The following is a 24,229-nucleotide window of genomic DNA, read 5'->3' as shown; positions in this document are numbered from 1 at the left end:
ACTAGTAAAATAAAAATGTATGGCCACTGATGTAACTTCACTGACTTCATTGGAGCTCTCCAGAGATGAACTTGGCCTGAATACTTTAACATATCTACTGTTGCCTTCTTTCAGTTTCAATGTATATATGTTACAGTATAGTCAGACTCAATGAATCCCGAACTCCTTGATATATACACTTCCCTATGCCATATGCTAAAGATAGAAAGAGGTTAAATCAGGATATTATTCAAAATGCCTGCCCTTAGTATTTCAGTGTGGGTTACCAGATATTGCATTTTCCACTAAGATGGAAACTTAAGGTGCTTTTTTTTATTTTACTTCCAAACCTCCATCAATAAACATAGTAATACAATCTCCTTTACATCTTAATAATTGCCAGGGTAAATTAACAGACTGCTAATGTTTTGATTTATGAATTGGAGGCCCTCTCTCTATACTGGACTTCAAGAAGATTGAGTTGTCTCCCATGTTCCTTGAAAGTAAGTAAATGACTGTTTATTCATTCCCTTGATTAGAAGGCTGCCCTGAAGCGAGATGCAAGAGGCTCCATAATAAATGCGAGACTCCCTATGCTTTGTTTTGCTTTCTAGATTTAGTGCTAAACATTAAAAGGAATTGGAGATTGATTTTGTGTAGGGAGCAGTGCCAGATAAAACAGGCAAGTGAGCAGGTCTGTTATCATGAGAGGACAGAGAGCTATTTGAGGCCTGGTCTACACTACACGTTTAAACTGATTTTAGCAGCGTTAAACCGATTTAACACTGTACTCATCCACACTACGAGGCCCTTTATATCGATACAAAAGGCTCTTTAAATCGGTTTCTATACTCCTCCCCAACGAGAGGAATAGCGCTAAAATTGGTATTACCATATCGGATTAGGGTTAGTGTGGGCGCAAATAGACGGTATTGGCCTCCAGGCGGTATCCCACAGTGCACCACTGTGACCGCTCTGGACAGCAATCTGAACTCGGATGCAGTGGCCAGGTAAATAGGAAAAGCCCTGCGAATTTTTGAATTACATTTCCTGTTTGCCTAGCATGGAGCTCTGATCAGCACTGGTGGCGATGCAGTCTCAAATCCAAAAAGAGCTCCAACGTGGACCATATGGGAGATACTGGATCTGATCACTGTATGGGGAGATAAATCTGTTCTATCAGAGCTCCGTTACAGAGAAAGAAATGCCAAAGTGTTTGAAAAAAATCTCCAGGCTACACAGTGCTGCGTGACAAGCGTAACGGAAAGCCAAAGAATCAAATGGATGCTCAGGGAGGGAGGGAAGGGATACTGAGGACTCCAGCTATCCCACAGTCCACAGCAGTCTCCAAAAACTGTTTGCATTCTTGGCTGAGCTCCCAGTGCCTGTAGGTTCAAACACATTGTCTGGCATGGTTCAGGGTATAGCTCATCAATTTACTCCCTCCCCCCACACGTGAAAGAAAAGGGAAAGAAATCGTTTCTTCACTTCTTTCAATGTCACCCTATGTCTACTGAATGCTGCTGGTAGACGCGATGCTGTAAGCAGTGAAGAGCAGTATCCGCTCTTCTCCTCTCCCCATTGGCAGATGGCACAATATGACTGCTATCCATCGTCACCATCAGCCCATGAGTGCTCCTGGCTGGCCTCAGATGAGGCTGGCCGGGGCGCCTGGGTAAAAATAGGAATGATTCCTGGTCATTCCCAGTAGATGGTACAGAACGGCTGGACCGTCCTCATCATAGCAACTGGGGCTGAGCTCCATCAGCCCCTCCCTTTCATGTGTAAAGAAGATTCTGTACTACGTGGACTATCATAGCAGCAGCATGCTGGGCTCCTCTCCCCGCACCGCTTAATGTTCTGCTTGGACTGTTATAGCAGCAGGAGGCTGCCTCCCCCTCATTTTATCTCACTAACAAGTCACTGTTTCTTATTCCTGCATTCTTTATATTCATGACACAAATGAGGGGACACTGCCACGGTAGCCCAGGAAGGTGGGGAGGAGGGAAGCAATGGGTGGGCTTGTTGCAGGAGACCCCCGTGAATGGCATGCAGCTCGTCATTTCTGTGGGATCTGATGTGGAGGCTTGCTCTCTTGACTACACCTGGTTCTCTAGTACACTTGCCCCATATTCTAGGCAGGACTGACTCTATTTTTAGATATCATAAAGGAGGGATTGACTCGGGGAGTCATTCCGATTTTTGCCTTTGCGCCCCTGGCCAACCTCAGCCAGGGGCACCTATGATAGCAGCAGACAGTACAGAACTAGATAGATAATTATCATCTCATTGCCAATTTACAATGGCAGCAGACGGTACAGAACGATTGATAGCCGTCTCTGCTATCATGCAAAAGCAAATGAATGCTGCTGTGTAGCACTGCAGTATTGCCTCTGTTCGTGGCATCCAGTACACATACGGTGACGGTAAAAAAAAAATCTGAACGGGCTCCATAGTTGCCGTGCTATGGCGTCTGCCAGGGCAATCCAGGAAAAAAGGGCGTGAAATGATTATCTGCCATTGCTTTCCCGGAGGAAGGAATGACTGACGACATTTACCCAGAACCACCCGCGACAATGATTTTTGCCCCATCAGGCACTGGGATCTCAACCCAGAATTCCCAGGGCGGGGGGAGACTGCGGGAACTATGGGATAGCTAAGGAATAGCTACCCACAGTGCAACGCTCCGGAAATCGATGCTAGCCTCGGACCATGGACGCACACCACCGAATTAATGTGCTTAGTGTAGCCGCGTGCACTCGACTTTATACAATCTGTTTTACAAAACCGGTTTATGTAAAACTGGAATAATCCCATGGTGTAGAGTTTTAATATTAGTGCTACTGAGCTGTTGGGAGGATTTTTCAAAAGTGTCATCAGTTCTTGCATTGGCGTCTGAGGTCTCTCTTTATTTTAGCCTTACATGGTAGCCATTTGGGTAAAAAATCATCAGTACTTAAGTGACCTGGTACAATTATAATCACACTCCTCTTTCCCTATATTGACAAATTAAATACTAACGACCCAATTGCATTTGCCTTCAGCCAGGCCATTGGTAAAGGAATACAAGAGAAGGGAAAAGGAATTATTAACTTGCTAGTACATTAAGGATTTTGTTTTCCTATCTGAGGGTTGTTGTCCGTTCCACATTTCAGAACTTGGTGATTTGGAGATGCATCACAAACCAATTTCTCCCAATTTATCTCCCGCCTTTCCTTTTTGATGTGGGATGCTCCCATAACTTTTTAGTTGGCAGAACAAGTGAGTGGTTTCAACTTCAGCTGACTAATTGGCTAATAATGTGGGTAATAAATGCAGCAGTCACTTTCCTACTCAGGACAATTTACATGTCAATTTTAAAAAGACTCTTGTCTTGTATTCCAGGATTCAGAAGCACATTTAGTAAAATTTGCTAATGGAGCTTTTGTTGAGAAGAGCCAAAGTTGATAGATGATTGACAAAACTATTTTTTTCTTGCTACCAGCAAGATGAAAGTTGCAAAACTTGAACCTAAACTGAGGAATCGGCTCTTTTTATAAAAAGGGACTGGGCCTCTCCGCTAAAATTCCTCTGTGACACACAGTCATCTGTATAGCAAACTCAGCAACAGTAAATAAGCTAGTTGCAGTTTTAGAGGGAATGTGATTTTAGGGACTGACCTCCAGTACTGTATGTAAGATAAGCCTGAAGGCTAGGCAGGGAAATGGGAGAGACTGACCAAAAAAAAAAAAAAAAAACCTAGAGGAAGGCTTATATGTGAATGCCAGCATTTCAAGGGGAAGGGAGATGGAAATCATTAGTCCCAAATTTTCAATAGTGAGCACATGTGCTATTTGTACATTTCCAGCTTGTGTGCCCACTATCCAAAAACCAAGGCCGGCTCCAGGCACCAGCTTCGGCAGTTCGGGCGGCAGTCCAAGCGTTTTTTTTTGTTTGTTTTGCTTCAGCTGTTTGAGTGGCAGTCTGAGCTGGGTTTTTATGTTGTTAGTTTGTTTGCTTCGGCGGTTCAAACACCTTTTTTTGTTTTGTTTGTTTGTTTGTTTTTGTTCACTTGGGGCAGCAAAAATGGTAGAGCTAGCCCTGCCAAAAACACATATGCAAGTCAGGATTGTGTGCACGTGTACATATATGCACACACAAATCCCAAACTTTCATAACCTGTATTAATTATTTGTTTTAGCATAGCGCCTATAAGCCTGCGACATGAACAGCACCCCTGTATGCTGACTGTTGTACTAGTGTGCACTGGGTAGTGTACGTGCACTAGTGAAAACCTGGGCCCAAACCTGTAAACCTGCTTCTGTTTTATAATTCCTCTGAACAGGACAAATCCTGTAGTTCTTACTCCATGTTTTTACTGAACTGCAAATTTTGTCTAAGCCACTGGAGGGTAAATAATGAGTATGGCTCTCTAGGTTGGACCAGCCTTCTTAAGCTCACATAGTCATCTTTGCTACCTGTGTGCCCTTGATTGCAGCTTTCACATTTTTTCTCCCTTTACTTGTTCAAACAAGCTTTTGTTCTCTTTCTTCTGAGCACACTTTATCCCACTCAGAAAGAATGTTTCTGTTTTTCTGTACAGCCAAAGTACAAGTCTCAAATGCTTATGCATGGGGGAAGAAAAATCTGTTTCACTTCAAAGAGGTTCCTAGGGCTGGGAAGGTGAATTTTAACATTAAACTTTAGAAGAGTTTGCACTGATTATTTCAAGTATGAAAGAAAAACGTCCCTAACACTTGTATTGGTAATGGTGCTCTTTTCACACAGTAGAGGATCCATGAAAGGATGTGTGTCACTATAGAATTCAAGGTTTTATTTTCATGAGTATGTTTTATATAAATATCTTTAGTCCTTGTGGTTGTGAAGATACCCTTCCAGATCTGACCCAATCCATTACGGTCCATCTGCAGGCAAACTAAAACAGCCCTGGGAGATTTGTAAAGTAGCTCATTTCTTCTCAATGGTGTATTAACTCTTGACAGCCTCTCTTCAAATCTCAGGTGGTCGGAGAACAGAAAAAGCAGCCTTAGGAATTATATACTCAGAGGTCCTGCATGCACTGGAAAATTGATCCACTGAGTATGATGGCTTTGGTAGCAATGGATGCTGCTGGACTATGTTGAAAATAATTGAACTGCTAGCAAAAATGGGGGCACACATACGTTTTGATCATGTTTTCTTTAACTGTGCTGGGATGGTTTCATCATAATTTCACTAGCAGTTCAACTCTTTACAATGCCGATTCTGGAGGACCCGTGCTGACAAGCTTTGTTAGAAATGGATCAGGCCTAGTGTAGAAATGGCCAAAAAGACTATCTTAAAGTTTTGTACTGCCTCTCCCCACATCATGCTTCATTTTGAGCATTTTTCACACAAAGTCTGAGCATCCTTAGTGCTCATCATGGAAACGTGAAAGTTAGACCCATTTAAACCTCATAAACCTTACCCTAATTACCCTAATTGTTCTTCTGAGTAGAGTCACTTCAGCGAGTTAAGGATGCTCAACAAAGAACAGACCTGAGCCCTTCAAGATGGACAAGAAGCTGTGATTAAATAAATGCAAAAACAAAAAGAAAGGTTTCTGTCTGAAAGAGTTGCTTTTGTTTTGATTTGATTATTTTTATATAATCAAAATGTTAGTTTTATAAAAATTGAGGGGAAAAAACTTAAAAAAACCTGCTTATACATTTTTTCAGAGAAAGTTAATTTTGCTTGGATTAACATAGGCCCTTCTTGTTGTTTCCTTTAGAAAACTTTCCTTTACAGAGCATAGATTTACCTTAAAATAACCTACTTAAGTTTTCCCAAGTGCCCTTAGTTTTATATTTGGAATTTTGCTACTTGCTAGCCTGGCTTTTCATTTTTTAAAAGGAAGTGTGATTTGTTCCAAACTGGCTTTTGTTATTAAAACTGCAGATGTCATCGGTTCTAGCCTATTTTTCGTTTTTTAAAAGAGGAATTCTCTTTGTTGTCAGCATGATTTTTCATTTTAAACATTGAATTGAAGAGTTGACCCAAGACACAAACAGACTGATAGAAATGTAATTGAACACTTTGAAAAGTCATCTTGGATCTCCTACATTATTGCTTTTCTGAAGTGTGGAATTTAATTTCTTTAATAAACTCACAATAATTGCTTACTAATTTGCATACCAGTCCCATCCCACTTGTCATCGCACAAGCCTAGAACCAGTACTGTTTTCACATGATTTATTTCATGTACGTCTCAATATATGCCTTTGTTAATCAAGTCTTTCCCCTCATGAATTGAAAGTAGTTTTGTTGTATCCATCTGTTGTCTTTATGAAAAATTGTTCATTTCTGAAATATAGAGTTAGATAGTCTGCTCTATTTTGTGTACCTGTGTTTCTCTAACAAATATTAATAGCAAATATATGACATATATTTAAAGATGAAGTAGTGCTGGTGAAAGAGCTAGTTTAGCCCTGGAGACTGACTGAATTCCTCTGCTGAAGAACAAATAAAAGCAGATGCAGTGAGGTTTCCCACCAATATACCTTACGTCTCAGAGGTGTAGTTCAGACTTTGTCGTAATGATAATTCATTGGCTGCTCTGCCAAGAAGACTAATCAGTGTGACAGTAATTTTGTGATCTGGACATTTGTCCACTGAGAGCTGCACACATGACATCAGATTTCAGTCACTTTCTACTTGTGCTACATTTATCTGAATTCACAACACCTCCATCACATCATTTTCGTGGCATTTTCATGAGGGAGGCTAAAATCTTCAGTGGTCCCAGGAGACTAAACTGCTTTCTCACCCTCTGCCCCCTTTGAAAATCCAGGACAAGGTGGAGTCATATTGTTGGGGCAGCACGAGGGAAGCTTGTACAGCCTCTGCTGATTAATAAATTTGAAGGCTATTGATTGATACTCTTCATCAACATTAAATGAAAAATATAAGATTTGGTATTAAATAGTAGAATCCGTATCCAAGTATCTAATCTCCAGAACTAGCCACAAACAAATACATTGCATGCCCCCAAATAACCACAGTGAGCTGCCTTTGCTACCTGTTTATCCCGTCTCTGATAAATCACTCAATACTTCTTGCTGATCCTTCAAAAGGAACTAACAATTGTTTTGGTTTCTATATTTAAACAGCTGTTGGTAACAAGATAAATGCTAATGAGTTACTAAATGAACCAAGGAGTGGGGAATGGAAAATGGGATACAGAGCCTTTGACCCTTAGGATGCTGCTTCAAATCCAACCTCAGATAGTAGTGACTGAAAGTCATTATCATCTGATGACCATTTGACCTATGTAAACTGAGCTGTAGATCAGCTTGCCACAGAAGAATTAGCCCTCTTATTGGCACAGTCAGCAAAGGCCATACTCTGAAAGGATGGGGAAAATATACTTCCCAAAGGGTGCTTCTTCAGGCCACCTTTCAGGCACATTGAATTATCCCTGAATTCTCTAAGCAATAAGGAGGAAGCTTGTGCTGATATTTTGGTAAAGTTACTAGAGGATTTCAGTTCATAGGGTCGTCTGTCCAATACCTGTCAGCATACACTAACTCAACTCAATACAAATAATAATAATTTTAAAGAACTAATGAGTTACTGTACTTATACATGTTTAGATTATATTTGACAGCAAGAAAATTTCTTTAATTATTCATTTATTTATAGCGAAGTAGTGTCTAGAGGGCCTAACCAAATTCAAGGTCTTATTTTGCTATGCACTGTATAAACACACAATAAGAGACTGTCCCCACCCCAATATGGTAATAATCTAAACATACAATAGTGTGGTGGGGAAACTGAGGCAGAGAATGGTGCGGTGATTTGGCTCAGGTCAAACAACAGGTCCGTGGAAGAATCAGGAACAGAACCTAGTCTCCTGAGCTGCAATCCAGTGCTTTATCCATGAAACCTGCCCCTCTCTCTCTGCATATTCTCACTAGAAAAGCTGTTAGTTTAAAAATATATTTTATATAGACACCAATGGGCAGTCTTTGTCCTTAGTTTCTTTTCCCTCTGGAGAACCCATGATTTGTGCAATTAATTTAAGTCAACTGGATGTCCTTTAGTAAGAGTCCTAAAGTGGAGGTAGCCTTGGCTTACACAGGGAAAAGCTGCATTAGGAATGCTTGAGACCCATTTATTTTAATACTCTGGTATATAGGTCCCTGAAGGACTATTATGGTTAACTGTTATTACAGATTGTATTTTACTATTGCTGAAGGTTGTTTTAAAGTGTGTTTTTTTGCTGTTGGACATGAACATGTTTTTGAAGTAGGTTGCTTTACTGATGTGTGAGTGTCATAACAGCTGAGAATTTTACAGTACATTGCACCCATGAACAATATTTCTTATCAAACTTCATTGCAGGTTAAGGTTATGGTCCTGGGAACTGGGCTAAAAGTTACCCAAAAGCAATGTCTGTTAACTGAGCCTGTTGTTATAATTTTCAGTTAATATATTCTATGAATGTCTACAGGCCTTTACTGGACAAAGGCCTGTAGATCTCTAAAATTGCCAATACATCCTAAATCTGTTTCAAATAAGTTAATTCTTCCACTGCTTCTGTAAAAGCAAGACAGCCACAATTTGTTTACCAGAAACCTCAGTATTGCCAAAAACTATTCACAAACATTTCAGAAAATTATAAAGAAAACACTGGTCTACAGTTTTTGAGAAGTCGTCTGCTTCAGAGATAAAATGTGGTATTAACTATGTATTTTGATGTTCTGAATTCATATATGACAATTAAAACAACTGATTGGCTACTGTTTCTAAGATATTTAAGTTTTTACATTTTATGTCTATGTACATTGTGTAGATAGGAGAGTTTTAATCATAAATTGTAAACCTAGGTCTTTTCATGAGTTTATGGTTGCTTTACATGATAATATTTCACCTGTCCTGTTTATGTTAAAGACTTTAAAAATCAACAAAAGGGTTATATAAATAAATTTATTATGAAACAAAAGGCAAAAAACTATTATGTACATAGTTTAGTCCTATTCAGTGTCTACTCGCGCTTCTTGGCTTGTCTCTTGTATTCATTAAATGGAGCATCTCCTGTCACTGTCCAGCAATAGTCTGCAAGCATTGATGGGCTCCATTTGCCCTGATAGCGTTTCTCCATTGTTGCAATGTCCTGGTGAAATCGCTTGCCGTGCTCGTCGCTCACTGCCTCCGCAGTTCGTGGAAAAAATCTAGATGAGAGTGCAAAAAATGTATCTTTAGTGACATATTGCAACTAAGGCTTTGTATGCCTTGAGGAGGTTTCACCAACAACCTGTAGTTGTTTGCCTTGTTGTTTCCGAGAAAATTTATTGCCACTAATTGGAAGGCTTCCATGCCATCTTTTCCTTGCCACGCAGTGCATGGTCAAATGCATCATCTCAAAGAAGTTCACGAATCTGAGGACCAACAAAGACACCTTCCTTTATCTTAGCTTCACTTAACCTTGGAAATTTCTACAGAGGTACTTGAAAGCTGCTTGTGTTTTTGTCAATGGCCTTGACAAAGTTCTTCATCAGACCCAGCTTGATGTGTAAGGTGGTAACAAAATCTTCCTTGATTCAACAAGTGGTGGATGCTGAACACTTTCCTCCCAGGCTCCAATGACTGTCGGAGTGGCCAGTCTTTCTGATGTAGTGGGAATCTCTTGCACGACTATCCCATTTGCAGAGAAAACAGCAATACTTTGTGTATCCAGTCTGCAGACCAAGCAAGAGAGCAACAACCTTCAAAGCACCATAAAGCTGCCACTATGTTGGTCATAGTTTATGCACGCAAAAGTTGTTTCATGTTGTCATAGTTTCCTTCATATGGACTGCAATGACCAACTGGAATTAACGCAAAACTTTGCCATTATGCAGCAAAACAGCTTTAAGGACTCGTCTTCGATGAATCAATGAACAGTCTCCACTCATCTGGATCATGAAACAATGTTGAGGGCTGCCATCACACTATCAATGTTGTTGCAGGCTACAAGATCACCTTCTATGAAGAAGAATGGGACAAGATCCTTTTGACGGTCATGGAACATGGAAACCTACCATCACCTGCCAGAGATTCCACTGCTGTAGTCTGGAGCCCAACAGCTAGACTAGAGCCAATCAACAATTTTAAGCATCATTTTCGTTCTCAGTGACCCAGAATTAGTAAAGTTTGACTACATTTATTTCAGAAGCATTTTGGCCGTAGAGCAGTGAAATTTTATTTAGGCTCTGCTTGTACACATTAACTTTTCACAGTCATACAGATTTCATCAAATGGGTCTTCTTCAAAAGTAAATTTGGAGCCCTACCTGAGATTCACTTAATCATGAAATCAAATCAGTGTCATGACAAACAAGAACATTACTTCTAATGGGAATAGTTTATAAAGGCTAGGTCATCCAGTCAGATGACTGGAACACTACCGTGTGACTCCAATGACCAGTCCTACAGCTCAGCTATTGAATCACAAATAGAAGATATTCGGTTTAATTTCCTGCCTTTCTGCTCACCTATCTGATGTACGTTTAGGTATCTATCACTATGCCAAGTGTCCACATCTCTTAATGAAATAACAATGCATTTCTCAGGCTTTGGCTCATCGTTTGTACTATTTGTAGTGAAGAGCCAGAGTAAACAGTTTAGGAGAAACACATACGATAAAATTCACTGACACAAAACCTCTCAATTTTTCGATGAGCCATGTGTGCAAATCCAACTCCTACTCTCTACGAAATAACAACCAGACAAATCCTTTATTATCTCTGATAATGGTCAGAGAAAGTGACTTTGTGATCTTCTTTGTCTTGACCTTCTATTCCATTTTTTTACCCCTAGCTGATTACATGCAACCCTGCCAAGTTAAATCTTAACTTCGAATCTACATTTTTGGGGGCAGGGCCCAGTGTTTTATTTGTCTATTAAATCTCTTGGGCATACTGTATTATGTACATAATAATATCCAGAGATATCTCTAAGTTGTATGAAAAAGAGTAGTACAAGGTTTGTAAGAGGTGATAAAAGCAACCTTATGGCTGACAGCTTTATAGCCTGACTTACTAAAAGCAACGTGATGTTCTTAGACTCATAATTAATCATAGTTGGCACTGACATATCAGCTTTCATCCTGGGGTCTGAAAGCCCAACCACCTGTCAGCAGGGGCTATTACTTCAATTTTACACACAGCTAAACTGAAGAACAAAATGATCACGGTTAGTAACTTGCTTCAGGTTGTATGGTACTCATGGTGGCTCCAAGGACAGATCAGAAGCCTTGACTCCTATTCCTTTGTTCTAGTCACTAGATCACACTCCCTGCCTTTGTTTCAAGACATGGTTCAAAATAATGAGAGTGTAAAAATCTCCTAATAAAGTAAAATCATGTCTGAATTTATGTCTCTTGGGATTTTCCCCATCTATTGCACTTTGGATGTTTGGAAAGTTTCCATATTCTCTGGATGTTCTTTGTATAAGATTATTGTTTATCTCTTTATGTTAGTACACTTGTTTTCCCCTTAGGAGGCAACTGCTAATTTATATAAGAATCTTCCATTAGGGTATATACTGGCTGTTTAAAAAGCTGAGATCTGAAGGACACAGCAAAAGAAACAAAGTGACAGTAGTACATATTCCAGTATCAGATATAGCTCCAGGGCATCAACTATTTACTGCTATGAAGGAGAGATATGAGCAATCACTGCTGCCCCTGCATATGCACTCGGTATTCCTGCAAGCACTGATTATGGAAAGAAGGCAGGAGGTGAACCTGCCAAGGGAAAGGCTGTAATGATCATTACATAATAGCAGAAGCGTATCAAGAGAAGGAGAGGCAGAGAAGAGCTGGTTAACTGTTCAATAAATTGAGGAAAAATCCAACAACAAAAAAGATAAAGTTGCAGTTTAGAGTCCTCAGGGCAAATCCAGTCCCATTGTAAGAAGGTGGATCTGCACTGAAGTCAATATTAATGCCAGGACTGAATTTATTTCTTTGTATCTATTTTTTATTCTTTGATCCTGTTTGCTCAATCTATAAAACAGGAATTATATTGTAGAGATACAAATACAATATTATTTTTTAAAACCTCCTCCATAGGAAAGTTCTTTGACAGTGATGACTAGGTAAACAGACTGACACCTTAGGCAAGAAGGCAAAAGCTGTGATTTTGAAGGGTAAAAAGTTCATGCTCCTGCTGAATTCCAAGTTCCCTGGTTTCTATTACGTTTTTATTATTCTAATTTTTGCGTGACTGTAGCTGGACCTCTGCTAACCTCACCATTTTGAAAGCTGAAGGAAAAGTTGCTTGTTGCAGTCAGACAGGAAACCCTCCCCAACTCTGCAAACCCAACAACGCCTCATAAAAATATCAGATCACAGATTAAAACAGAGTGACTTGAAAGTTCAAAAATAATAAGTTTCCCTCGGTGTGTCTGCTATTAAAAACTGGTTTTAACCTATTGATGGTGGAAAACCCAGGAGATGGACCAAAATAATAATATTACTATTCTCAAGTTCTCACACTCTCTTTTTGATATAAATGTGGAAAATTAACTTTTAAATTTTTACTAAAGACAATTAAATTGTGGCTAATGGAGCTTTGCGGCCAGCCATACAATGTGTAATTATTTCTATTAATGAATGTTAGAAAGAAAGAAAGAAAGAAAAATGAAATGAAATGAAATGAAATGAAACGAAACTTCAAGCATTAATCCATGTGTTGGTGACATTTTCAGTGTTTCTTTTTCTGCTTGTCTTCTGATTTGAGTTTCCTCATCACAGATTCCAGCTGCTGTCTTTCTTCTTCAATCAAGACCCCATTCAGGCCCCAATTTGGCAAGGTACAAAAGGAAGACCCATTGAAGTCAATGGAACTATGAATGTACTTAAAGATAGGCACATCCTTAAGCACCTTGTTCAGTTAAAACCTCAGAGCGAAGGGACAAAAATAGGGGAAATATTCTGGTCATGAACCCCCATCTTCTCCTGCTATTCAAATATACAGAGAAACCCTGTTATGTGTATTGAGAGCCTCTTAATGAACAATTTGGTGACACTGAACACAACATGATGGAGATGAGAAACAATCAACCTGCATGTGAGGAAGAAAAAAAAAAGACAACTGATCAGATTCAGTGATTTTACTGAATCACTTTTCTTAGTGAAGCAGGGTGAATAATTGACACTGGAAAATCTATTCATCAAATTTAGTGTCTGTTCTTTGCAAATTATCCACAAAAGGACTGATTTTTTACACATTTGTTCACTGTTCAGAATTGTTCAGGTAATGTTTTATGAGAGTTTCCCTGGGAAGAATCCTTCAAGTAGTTGCTATTTACAATTCAATATGCAAGCAGTGTGCCTTATCACCTGAGTCACAAGTCCACAAACCTTGTGACCTCAGATTCATAAGGTTCTTTCCCTTAAGCCAATTTGATTTCGTCACCAAATAAAATTTTATTAACTGATTTATTGATTTTTTTTTATTTTCAAGAACATGGATAAGCATAACTTCACTCATTTGAACATTCACAAAGAAGGATGAAAGCACATCAATGTGAAATCCTATTTAGAAATCAGCGAAGTGTTTGTGAATGATTATTCTTACTACTCTAATAGCTCCTCTCTTCTTCCCATGGCTGAATGTTCTTAATATGGTATATGTATCTCCTACTCTTCTGATATCCCCAAATGAGGATGTTATCATCTTCAACACTTACAATAGGCATAAGAAGCTGAATTTCAAATCAGAGAAAATTCCTTCAATCTAGTCAAACACACGATAGAGAGATTTGCAGTAGAAATGCCTGAAATAATTTGACTATAGCAATACAAGTGAGCATGAGGGTTAACTCTTCAGAGACAGTCGGCATAAAATCAGTGTAAAGAGCTACCAGAGCAGAATGGTAGTATTTGACACCCGGTGTACACTTGTTTTCACAGGGGATGAGGTCATAGAGAATCAAGGCCATAGAAGCTAACACTTCTCTCACTTTCATACCTGTAACTCTGCAAACTACCACAGAGTTACTCTCAAAAAAGCAGCAAAGAATCCTGTGGCACCTTATAGACTAAAAGACGTTTTGGAGCATGAGCTTTCATGGATGAATACCCACTTCGTCAGATGCAAGAGTTACTCTCTTCACTACAGCAATGAAAATGAGAATGAGGCTGAACTCTTTGGAGAGTGTACATATATTCCACGCAGCATATCCTAAGAATTCATCTCTCTGAAAGACTGAAAATTTACAGCGTTTTCTCTTAAGATGCAGGACTATTTTTATGTACTGTTGTAATACAATAGGAGCCAGTCTTTCTACTGAGTTCAATGAGCTTTGGATCTGGCCTTAAGTGCAGTGCCAAGGACACATTAGATATGACATTAAGGCTCCATTTCAGCAAAGTACTTAAGCATATGTCCCTTCAGTGAGACTACTCACAAACTGATGTATCTTGTTGAACCAGGGCCTAACCATACAGAACATATAATCACAACCTTTCCATCTGTTTAAATTGACATGGTCCTCCCAGTTTTAGTTAAGGTTAAGAGAAGATTAGACAAGTTCCAAAGTTGAGTTGATTTCGTTCTGCTAGTGTTTCTGAGTTATGTACTTCCTGCTACACATAACTCTATTTCCGTCAAATTGAACTCACTTGCAAGAAGGATTGGTTTATCTTTATCTTCCTAGGGAAAACCTGTCCCTCCTAGTTCTGACCAGTGAAACTCCCTGGAGAAACCAATTAAAATAATTGAGATTAGCTGCTAAATTCATGAAATCAGTATGATTTATGCCCAAATATCTTCAACAAGACCCTCCCAACAACTCCTTAATTTGTTGGTAGGCAAGTCCACCTGTTTTAGAGCATTCTACAACACGGCTAGCAACCTGGAGATCCTGTCTCACAAACCCCATATGGTCTTCTCCCTTCTCTAGCACTGAGATAGGCAGCTGCAGAAGTCTGACACAATTGCATTTTCCATTGCTAGCATGAAGACCCTCACCTCTTGTCTGCTGGAGAAGAGGGATGCTCTCTTCAGTAACATGCAGGAGAGCTGAGTTGTGTTTTTGGCTCTGCCGCTGACTCACTGTTTGACCTTGGCAAGTCAGTTATGGGCTAATCTTCCTAACCATTGTTAGCATGAATAAACAGGCTTGGCAAAAGGATGGGTGGAGGGAGTATAATCCTGCCTTCTCAGGCCATATTACGTCTCTCCTCAGACAGCCCACACCCACACCAACTGCCTTTGCTATGGCGCAGAAGGAGCCCCAGTTGAACTGGGCTTCATGGAATAGGGGAGCATACATCCTGGGGATTGTGTCCATGCATTTTGACAGTCCTCCCTTCCAGTCCTGCAGCAGGCCACCAGTTCTGTGATGTGCAGAACCCTCTGCATCACAGAAGTGTGTGCAAGATTTGGCCTTCAGTCTTTGTATCTCAGTTTCCTCATCTCTAAAACTGGTATAACCAATAGGGTATTGTGAGCATAATCTACCTAAATGGTTGTAAGGCTCTTTGAAATTTCCCTGGGACAGATTCTAGGACTGCAATACATTACCATTTATGTCTTATTCTCACTAAAAGTAACAATTTTATTTCCCTATAGCTGCAGAAATTTCTTTTTTGTGGCGGGGAAGGGCTATATGTTGACACCACGTAGTGGAGCAAAACACATTCTTTGCTTTCCTCACTTCCAGAGATCTTGCTGGAGAAGCCAGGAAGCCAGTGTCAAGGGTCACCATAATGACTCTCCGTTCCCTCCCTCCAAGGAGAGTTCAAGATTTACTCAGTGAGAGGGAAGACATGTGTCCTTGGTGTATCCTAGAACCTGCTTATTTATCTTTTGTAAATCAGATAATCCTTCTTCTAACCTTGAACTTTCCTGGGTCTTGACCTAGCTGGTCTTGCAAAAATAGACCAGTCAATCATGCTCTTCATCTTATTGCATCGGGGTTAGGGCGACTATAGTGAAAGAATAGAAAATACTTCTGTCACTAAATCCTTTCCACCCACAGGCAAAACCTCTTCACCCAATTAACTAACACCAGGTGCACACTTGAATGCATCTGAGGTATGCAGTGTATTCACAAGCTCTGCTTTTAACTTGGCAGATAGACATACAACCTGTCTCTGATTAGCTTACTTTGCTGGGGCTGCAAAAAGTTAGTAAATGAAGGGCCCTTTTACCCCTGAAAACTGGAAAAAGATCATAGTTTTTTTTCAGTGTAAATAACAACTGTCCTGACCAAGCGAAATCCAAAGTGCTCTGTATATTAAGAGAACCATTCTTTATATAGATCAATTTATCAAGATAGACAAGTGGCAGCACTTCACAACAAATCAGCACACATTACAATGCTTAAGCAGCATTTTGTGCTAATGCCATATAGGAGCAAGTAATAATCCCTCCAGAATACTCACTTCTTCCCAGATGTTTGAAAATTACCAAACAACATGGTTATAGGGGAATTTGGGATGATCTGGTCACCTTACAAGTTTCTTCCCCTTTCTTCAAACTCCACCCCCTTCTCTGTCTGTTTCTTCTGCCAGTTTTCAGTTAGTGAGGCTGAATATTTTAAACCTAGCTCACTAAAATGAGACTCTGAAATCCATATTTAGGCATCTAAATAAAAGCACCCTGACTTTCAGAAGTATTGAGCCACAGTAAATCTAACTGAAGTCAAGGGGAGCCAAAAGTTCTCAGCATCTCTGAAAATCTGTCCCTAGGTGTCTCAAGCTGACCAGACAACAAAATCAAGGCACCCAGAATTAATGAATACTTTTGAATATTTTTGCCCAGGGTTCATTGCTACTTCTTTCTCAATGTTCCCTAAACAAGGGAGATTGGAGACAAAGCCCCACTAGCATGAGCCTGTCTCCCTAGACTTGGAGACTCACTGCACATTAGAGTGTAGACATACCACTAGTGTCAAGGGATGGCTTCATGAACAATGGCCAAACTTTTTTATGTGCTGCTAGTACTCTACTTTCCTGTACAAAAGAAATTTCCTCAGTAGTTGATCCAATGGGATATATTCTAGTCCTCGCTGTGGCCACTTTACACTAGCTTACTGGTTTATTTCGTCACATGAAGAAAGTCCTGACATGAGGAAATCCACCCATGAGACAGAACTAATAGCCAGGTTTGTTTGACTCTCATAAGAATTTAGAGGGAACAGTTGGAGCACTACAGATGCTCTGATAAGTCCTGGCTACCAGAATCATCCATTGTTGGCCATTGAAAGAGATGTAACTTTGAATATCTCCAATGCTGCTCTAAGATGTCCCTCTAGGTTAGACCAATGACGGTCAGCGCAGGAAGCTGCAAAGGTGGCTTTACATCAACCTGTTCACCTTCAGAGGTTGTCCCAGCCATCCAAATAACTAGTATCAAGTATCTAGGCAAAAGTTCTCCATGCTGGACTTCACCAACTAAGGCCTGGTCTACACTTGGGGGCAGGGGGGAAAATTGATCTGTTACGCAACTTCAGCTATGTGAATAAAGTAGCTGAAGATGATGTACTTAGATCTACTTACTGTGGTGTCTTCATTGTGGTAAGTCGATGGTTGATGGTCTCATGTCAAATCTGTCTGTGCTTCTCACTCTGGTGGCATACCAGAGTCGATGGGAGAATGCTCAGCTATTGATTTATCACATCTAGACTAGATGCAACAAATCAGTCCCTGCTGGATCAATCACTGCCCGTCGATCCAGCACGTAATGTAGACAAGCTCTAAGAGGGATGTGGATCCATAATTGCAAAGTATAGCCCATAATTCTTTAAGCATCTCAAGAACTGCAGTCAGTTGTACTTGCTAGAATTCAAGCAGAGAAGACATTGCAAGTGTTCCCATCACACATGGATCTGTCCTTATATGGGCTGAGAAGTCAAGTCCAAATCTGAATGATTTTATCTGAGAAGTAAGCAGAAAATTCATAAGAATAAAATACTTGGTTCTGAATCCAAATGAATAAAGTCCAGATTCACTAGACTATTTGTTTACCAACTAGAACAGTTCCATCAATTAAAACTTTGCAAATGTTGTGGTGGAGATGAAGAAACCCTTCTTTTCCTGCACTGCCACCGCACAAGACCTGTTTTTTTGTGCAGCCAAATTGGTCAGACTCAGACTGAGACTTCTGCCAGTGATACTCTAGCCATTATCCTTCCTAGCTTGTCCTTACAAAATCAAGCTTCTCACTGGCATAGGACACAGGTTAGGAGTTTTGTCTGTATAAGAGATTAGTTTGGACTTGTCAATGGTTACCTGGAGAAGCACAGGAGCTTGGATTTTTCTGAGTTATAAATCTGCAACTGTACAAGATGTGGCACTTTTCCAGCTTTCAGTAGTCATTCTGGAGAGCCATTATTCAGTGCTAAGGGTGATGGCTAGATGCAGAAAATAAATATTCTGATTCACTTTACATAATTATTCCAGTCATCAAACAGTAAACGAAACATAAGCAACGTCATTAAAGATGTCCAAAATGATATTGTTGGTGGACATCTAACTGGATGTAACGTCCTTCTGATGGATCAGACCTCCATAACCATGTTCTGACGATGACATACTTTTACAGTGAATACCAATAACTATGCTTTGGGCCAGATGCTCAGCTGGTGAAAACAGGCATAGTTCCACTGACCAGTAGACTATGGTTGATTTACAACAGCTAAGGTTCCGGCCAGTAGGGATGGGAGTGAGTACGAACCTTTTCAGCATCTTACTTCCCACTTCAGTAATACCCAAAATGTAGCTTTCCATATAATATTTCAGATCCAGATTGTTGATTAATTCCCTGCATTGCTTTTATCCTCTCACCTAACAAATAATTTATAAAGCCACTGGTTTTGCATCAAGGAGTCATCTACTTTTTTGTTTCTATTTGTTGTCAGTGTTTAGGTTCTATGTATAAACAGCACAGATTTATGTTATTTTTTTTTTTGAAAAGTCAAAACATTTAGAATAACTGGATGAAAAAATAACTAGAGGCAACTCTTGCTATGCATATTTCCACTGTTCAGTGAGTCAATGGCAGTGTCCGGGGAGATGCAGTGATGCATCCGTACCTCTTGTGCAACTCTAGTTGACTGGAATCTTAGATTAGCTTTGAACAGTTTGGCTTATTTACAGCTACAGCCAGATGGGAAATGGTTTACCTACCCTTTGAAAATTAAGATTCAGACATTTTTGCCTATTCCAAATCAGAACAAAAACTGTAAATCTGAAAAATATCCTTGAACTAAAAATTAAATAAAAAATAATTGTTCCAATCCAAATGTTTTGTTTTGATTTCAACCATTTTCATTTAAAAACCTAACACAAAATAAAAGCTTTTTATTTTAAAAGATTTTTATTTATTTAAGAATGGCACAATGAAACATTTAGACAATTTTGAAACTCTTTTTTCACAGTTTGTTGAATCAAGAAATTCATTGAAACCAATTTCAATTTCCCATGAAAGCGCTGTTTCAATAAATAGAATTTTCTGATGAAAAGGCATTGCATTGAAAAAATCCTGACTAGTTCTACATAGTAACTTTCTACTTCCTCTTGGGGGAAAACAAACAAAACAAACAAACACACAACAGCAGAGCATGACCAAACTGGGGAGGAAACCTTTATCCTCTTTATACCCTCTCTCAGCTCAATCTTCAAAAGCACCAGAGGTTTCACTTTGGTTTAGAATAGCTTTTTCTGGCACTTACCCAAGCACCTCAGCTAGAGCTGGGGATCTTGTGGGAATGGGAGAAAATGAAAAATAAAACAAAAGAGAAATGTTCTTTTTGCCTCTAAAAAGAGTTAATTTGAGATTTGGGCAAAGGTTCAAGGTGGGGCAAGGTAAATGCAAATCGATTTGCTCATCTCTACTCTGAAGTAATATCCAGTCTTTGCCATTTGCCCAACATCTGTGCTATTTTGTAAACACATGAATTTTCACTGAGGATGTCAGCCTCAGCAAAACTACAACAAACAAACAATTTAAAGACAAAGCTTGATTAGCTGAAGAAAACATCTGCAGAGTTTAGCCAGAAAACCCAGCAAACCTTCATCTTTTGTATGCCTCAATTACTTACACCCACTGATTGCCTACTGTTTAGCAACAAAAGGAAAGTGTTATGATTGCAGAAACTTTTCATGTGAAGTCCTGCACTTAAGATGCTTTAAATAAATGGACAAAATGACGGTGTAAAACCCATCAGGATATACTGCTGATTCATGCACTATTATCATTAATTGGTCCAGGTGCATTGGAGCAGTGGTGTTGATTTTCTCCCTCAGAAATGTTTTCTTTTCCATGTGGTTTAGTTTTATTTTGTTTACAAATGTAATTTGTCAAAACACTTCCAAACAGGCATTGTTTCAGTTTAGGATAAATATTTAGGCTTAGGGAAAGGAGAAGCAACCATTAGGGCACTAGCATGGAATTCAGGAGGCCTAAATTCTATTCCCAGATTGCCACTGACGCACAGTATGACTTCAGTTAAATTACTTCACCTAATTGTGCCTTCATTTCCCTGCCCACCTTTGCCGGTTTTTGTATGTTTACCTTGTCCGATCTACAGAACAGGGATTGTCTCAGACTATGCGTGTGTACAGCACCTACCACAATGGAGACCAAATCACAATTGGTGCCTGTAGGTGCTACCATAATACAAATAATAAAAAGAGTTGGAATCCAGACCTGCTGGAGGGAATCAGAGTTCAGCAAATTCTGCAACTGTTTCCCCTGTAAATGCTTGCCAAAATTTTGAAACAAGTTTGCTTTAGCTGTGCTTGCAACCCTTTTGTCTTCCCTCTCAGAGTGAAATTCACTCCTGTACAGAGAGTTAAGCTAGGCCTATGCACCATGTAAACCCTTAGAATATTTATAAATACGTATGTATAAATATCTCCTGTCTGTGTGTTTCATTCTATGCATCCGAAGAAGTGAGCTGTAGCTCATGAAAGCTCATGCTGAAATAAATTTGTTAGTCTCTAAGGTGCCACAAGTACTCCTGTTCTTTTTTCCTTAGAATAAGATTTATTTCATTCACTCAGGAAATAGAGTGCAATTTTCCTGACTCCCATTCCTGTCCTGCAACCATAAAACCACCACCCAATCTCCTCATAAGCTCTCCTACATGCGTTAGCTGATTCTAAGTGCACTCAGAAATTCCCTGCCTTCGGAAACTTCCAGAAACATAATAGCCAGTTTGAACCTGAGTCTGAATGATGGGTAGCATCCACATAGTTGAATGATTACTTCAAGTGAATGATTATTACAAACAAGAAACAGCTGTACTGAATTTTGATATAACTTTGTTTGTTTGTTTTGTAAGTGTAACATCACTGGTAGTCACACCACAGTTTAAATTGGAAAACACAATAGCAAAGCCTTCCAAATTCACCTGTACTCTGGGTTTGGTTTTGTATTTCTACTACTGGAGTTGTTTGTGCACCCTACATTGTAGTTAAGTCCTGACAAATTAAGCATGGGTAGCAATTTAAAAAAAAAAATCTGAGTTGAATTGGTCACTTTGAGTGGTAATTCTTTCCAGGAAGTAATCAGTTCATCTAGGAAATATGCAGAGTTGATCATCTCATTTAAGCACACACAATTGCTTTATATTATCTATGGAGAAATTATACAAGCACATCCAGAAACAAGTTTCATTAACCTGATAAACAAGAGTGGGTCAAGTCTGTTGAAATCCAATAAAAAGAGACAGTCTGAGGGAAGAAATGGAGTTTTTAATAGTGTGGGATGTAACTAAATCACATGTTGCAGACAACAGGTACAATGACTATAATCACCTCCAGTTGGAAGCTAGGATTAGAACCCTGGTCATTCAGCTCCAAAACTAAACTGCTGTAATTTGAGTTATGGGCACTTATTCTTACCCTACTTTAGGAGGTTTCAGAATAGCAGCCATGTTAGTCTATATCTACAAAAAGAACAGGAGTACTTGTGGCACCATAGAGACTAACAAATTTAATTGAGCATAAGCCTTTGTGGGCTACGGTCCACTTCACTGGATGCATAGAATGGAACCAAGGGCGACTCCAGGCCCCAGCACACCAAGCGCGTGCTTGGGGCAGCAAACTGCGGGAGGCGCTCTGCCGGTCGCCGGGAGGGCGGCAGGCAGGCAGCCTTTGGCTGCGTGCCTGCGGAGGGTCCACTGGTCCCGTGGCTCCGGTGGACCTCCCGCAGGCGTGCGTATGGAGGGTCCGCTAGTCCCGCGGCTTTGGTGGAGCTGCGGGACCAGTGGACAGTCCGCAGGCATGCCTGTGGGAGGTCCACCAAAGCCGCGGGACCGGTGGACCCTCCGCAGGCACGCCTGCCGGAGGTCCATCACAGCCACGGGACCGGCGACCGGCAGAGCGCACCCCCGTGGCATGCCGCCGTGCTTGGGGCGGCGAAATGTCTGGAGTCACCCCTGAAAGGAACATATAGTGAGGAGATATATATATATATATACACACATACAGAGAACATGAAAAGGTGGGAGTTAGCCTACCACCTCTAAGAGGCTAATTAAAGAGAAAAAACTACTTTAGCAACAGCTCTTTACCCTTCCTATAAGCCCACTGTTAGAGGTTGACACATTCATACTGTAGCTTTGGATTAGTTTGGGGTGTGAATGCTCTTGTCACAAATACCAGGTCCTTTATTCTGGCAGCCACTTGGAGTTAATTAAGAAGATGAGATTGGTAGAAAACACAGTGACTTTATGAGTTATATTTGGATAATATGCTCAACATGCAATTGAACTGTCCCCTGGATTGTGCATACCTACACCCTTCTGGCTAGGGCAGAATAAATCAAACCTCAGTGCTTACACACTTACAGCATTATAGAGACTGGCTAAAGCAAAGAAGGAGGGAAAAGTTAATGGAGATCATCACAAGAGGAAATGATGTGTTGAGCTTTCACCTACTCAATCACTCCCAATGTCCCACTTGTGAACATTAATGCAGCAGGTTTTATACCCCCTTTTTTAACATCTATGTATCTGTGACTATATTTACGTAGGGCTCAGCCCCTGATCCATATGTAGCTTTCCAGATATCCTAACTGGGATTCCCATTGGTGGTGTAAGCTATCTGCATCAATAATACAGTAATACACTTCCCAATGTTTCCAATATGTGAATGCAGTTAATATCATAGTTACACATACCTAAAAAATCCCCTTTTAATTCCAAAATAAGACAATGAAAGACGTAAGGAATGAACTGTTCAGTTGTCGATCTGACACAGAGGGATTATAGGGGGCAGAGAAGACTCAACCACAAAATGTCCTGCCATAGTGTAGTGTACTGGGTCCAACAGAAAGGAGCACAGTTTTAGAGGATACGAATAATTAACCCAGGAAAAAAGCTGTCTATTCTAAAACTATTTTCAGTCTCTCCTTGCCTAGCAAGATGCTGGAAAGCAGAGATCTATTTATGCTTAATACATTGTCTAATACATTAAGCATCCTTTCTTTTGTTACTTATTCATAAACTTGCCCCCAGTTCTGTGAGTGTATCTGGTATTTATAAATATTCACAGTAGTTCAAAAATTTTTCAGCCTCTGGATTGTTTGTGAACTATTGTATACTTGTTATTCATGGTGCACAATGGTCACCTAAGTCACATGGTACAATTTCCACTTCCCTGACTGGATGACTGAAACATTTTTTTAATCAGGAGAACAGCAAATTAAACATAATGCATAATAAATACTCCTGTTAGAGAGACCAAGTAGGTGAAGTAATATCTTTTATTGCACCAGTTACTGCTAGTGAAAGGGACAACCTTTCAAGCTATGCAGGGCTCTTCTTCAGGTCCCCGGTAGGGGAGCACTGTGTAACTTGAAAGCTTGTCTCTCTCATCAACAGATGTTTGTTCAATAAAAGATATTACCTCAACCACCTTGTCTCTAATATCCTGGGATGAACGCAGTTATACCACTCCAGAATATTTCTATTGTCACATGGATAGCTATTCCCCAAATATTTATATGAATAACAACCCATTTGGATGGATGGTTGATAAGAACCAAAAAGAGACATAAATGTAGTTGAATTAAAAAGCCATTCGGAATTTGAATGAACACTGTTTTTGCAGTGTTCAACCAGTTCTCCTTGAACAAGATGTAAATTTATGAAGTGTTCCTACATTTCCTGACAATCATCAGTTACTAATCTATTGGATTAACAGTGAGTTTGTTGTGGCCTGCAAGTTCCAAATGCTCTGTACAACCTCCATTGGGAACATTAGCCTTTTAGGAAGTCTGATCAAAAGA

The sequence above is a fragment of the Chelonoidis abingdonii genome, chromosome 4, assembly GCF_003597395.2.
Source record: "Chelonoidis abingdonii isolate Lonesome George chromosome 4, CheloAbing_2.0, whole genome shotgun sequence".
In the NCBI taxonomy this organism is placed as follows: Eukaryota; Metazoa; Chordata; order Testudines; family Testudinidae; genus Chelonoidis; species Chelonoidis abingdonii.
This window is presented reverse-complemented; position numbering follows the sequence as displayed.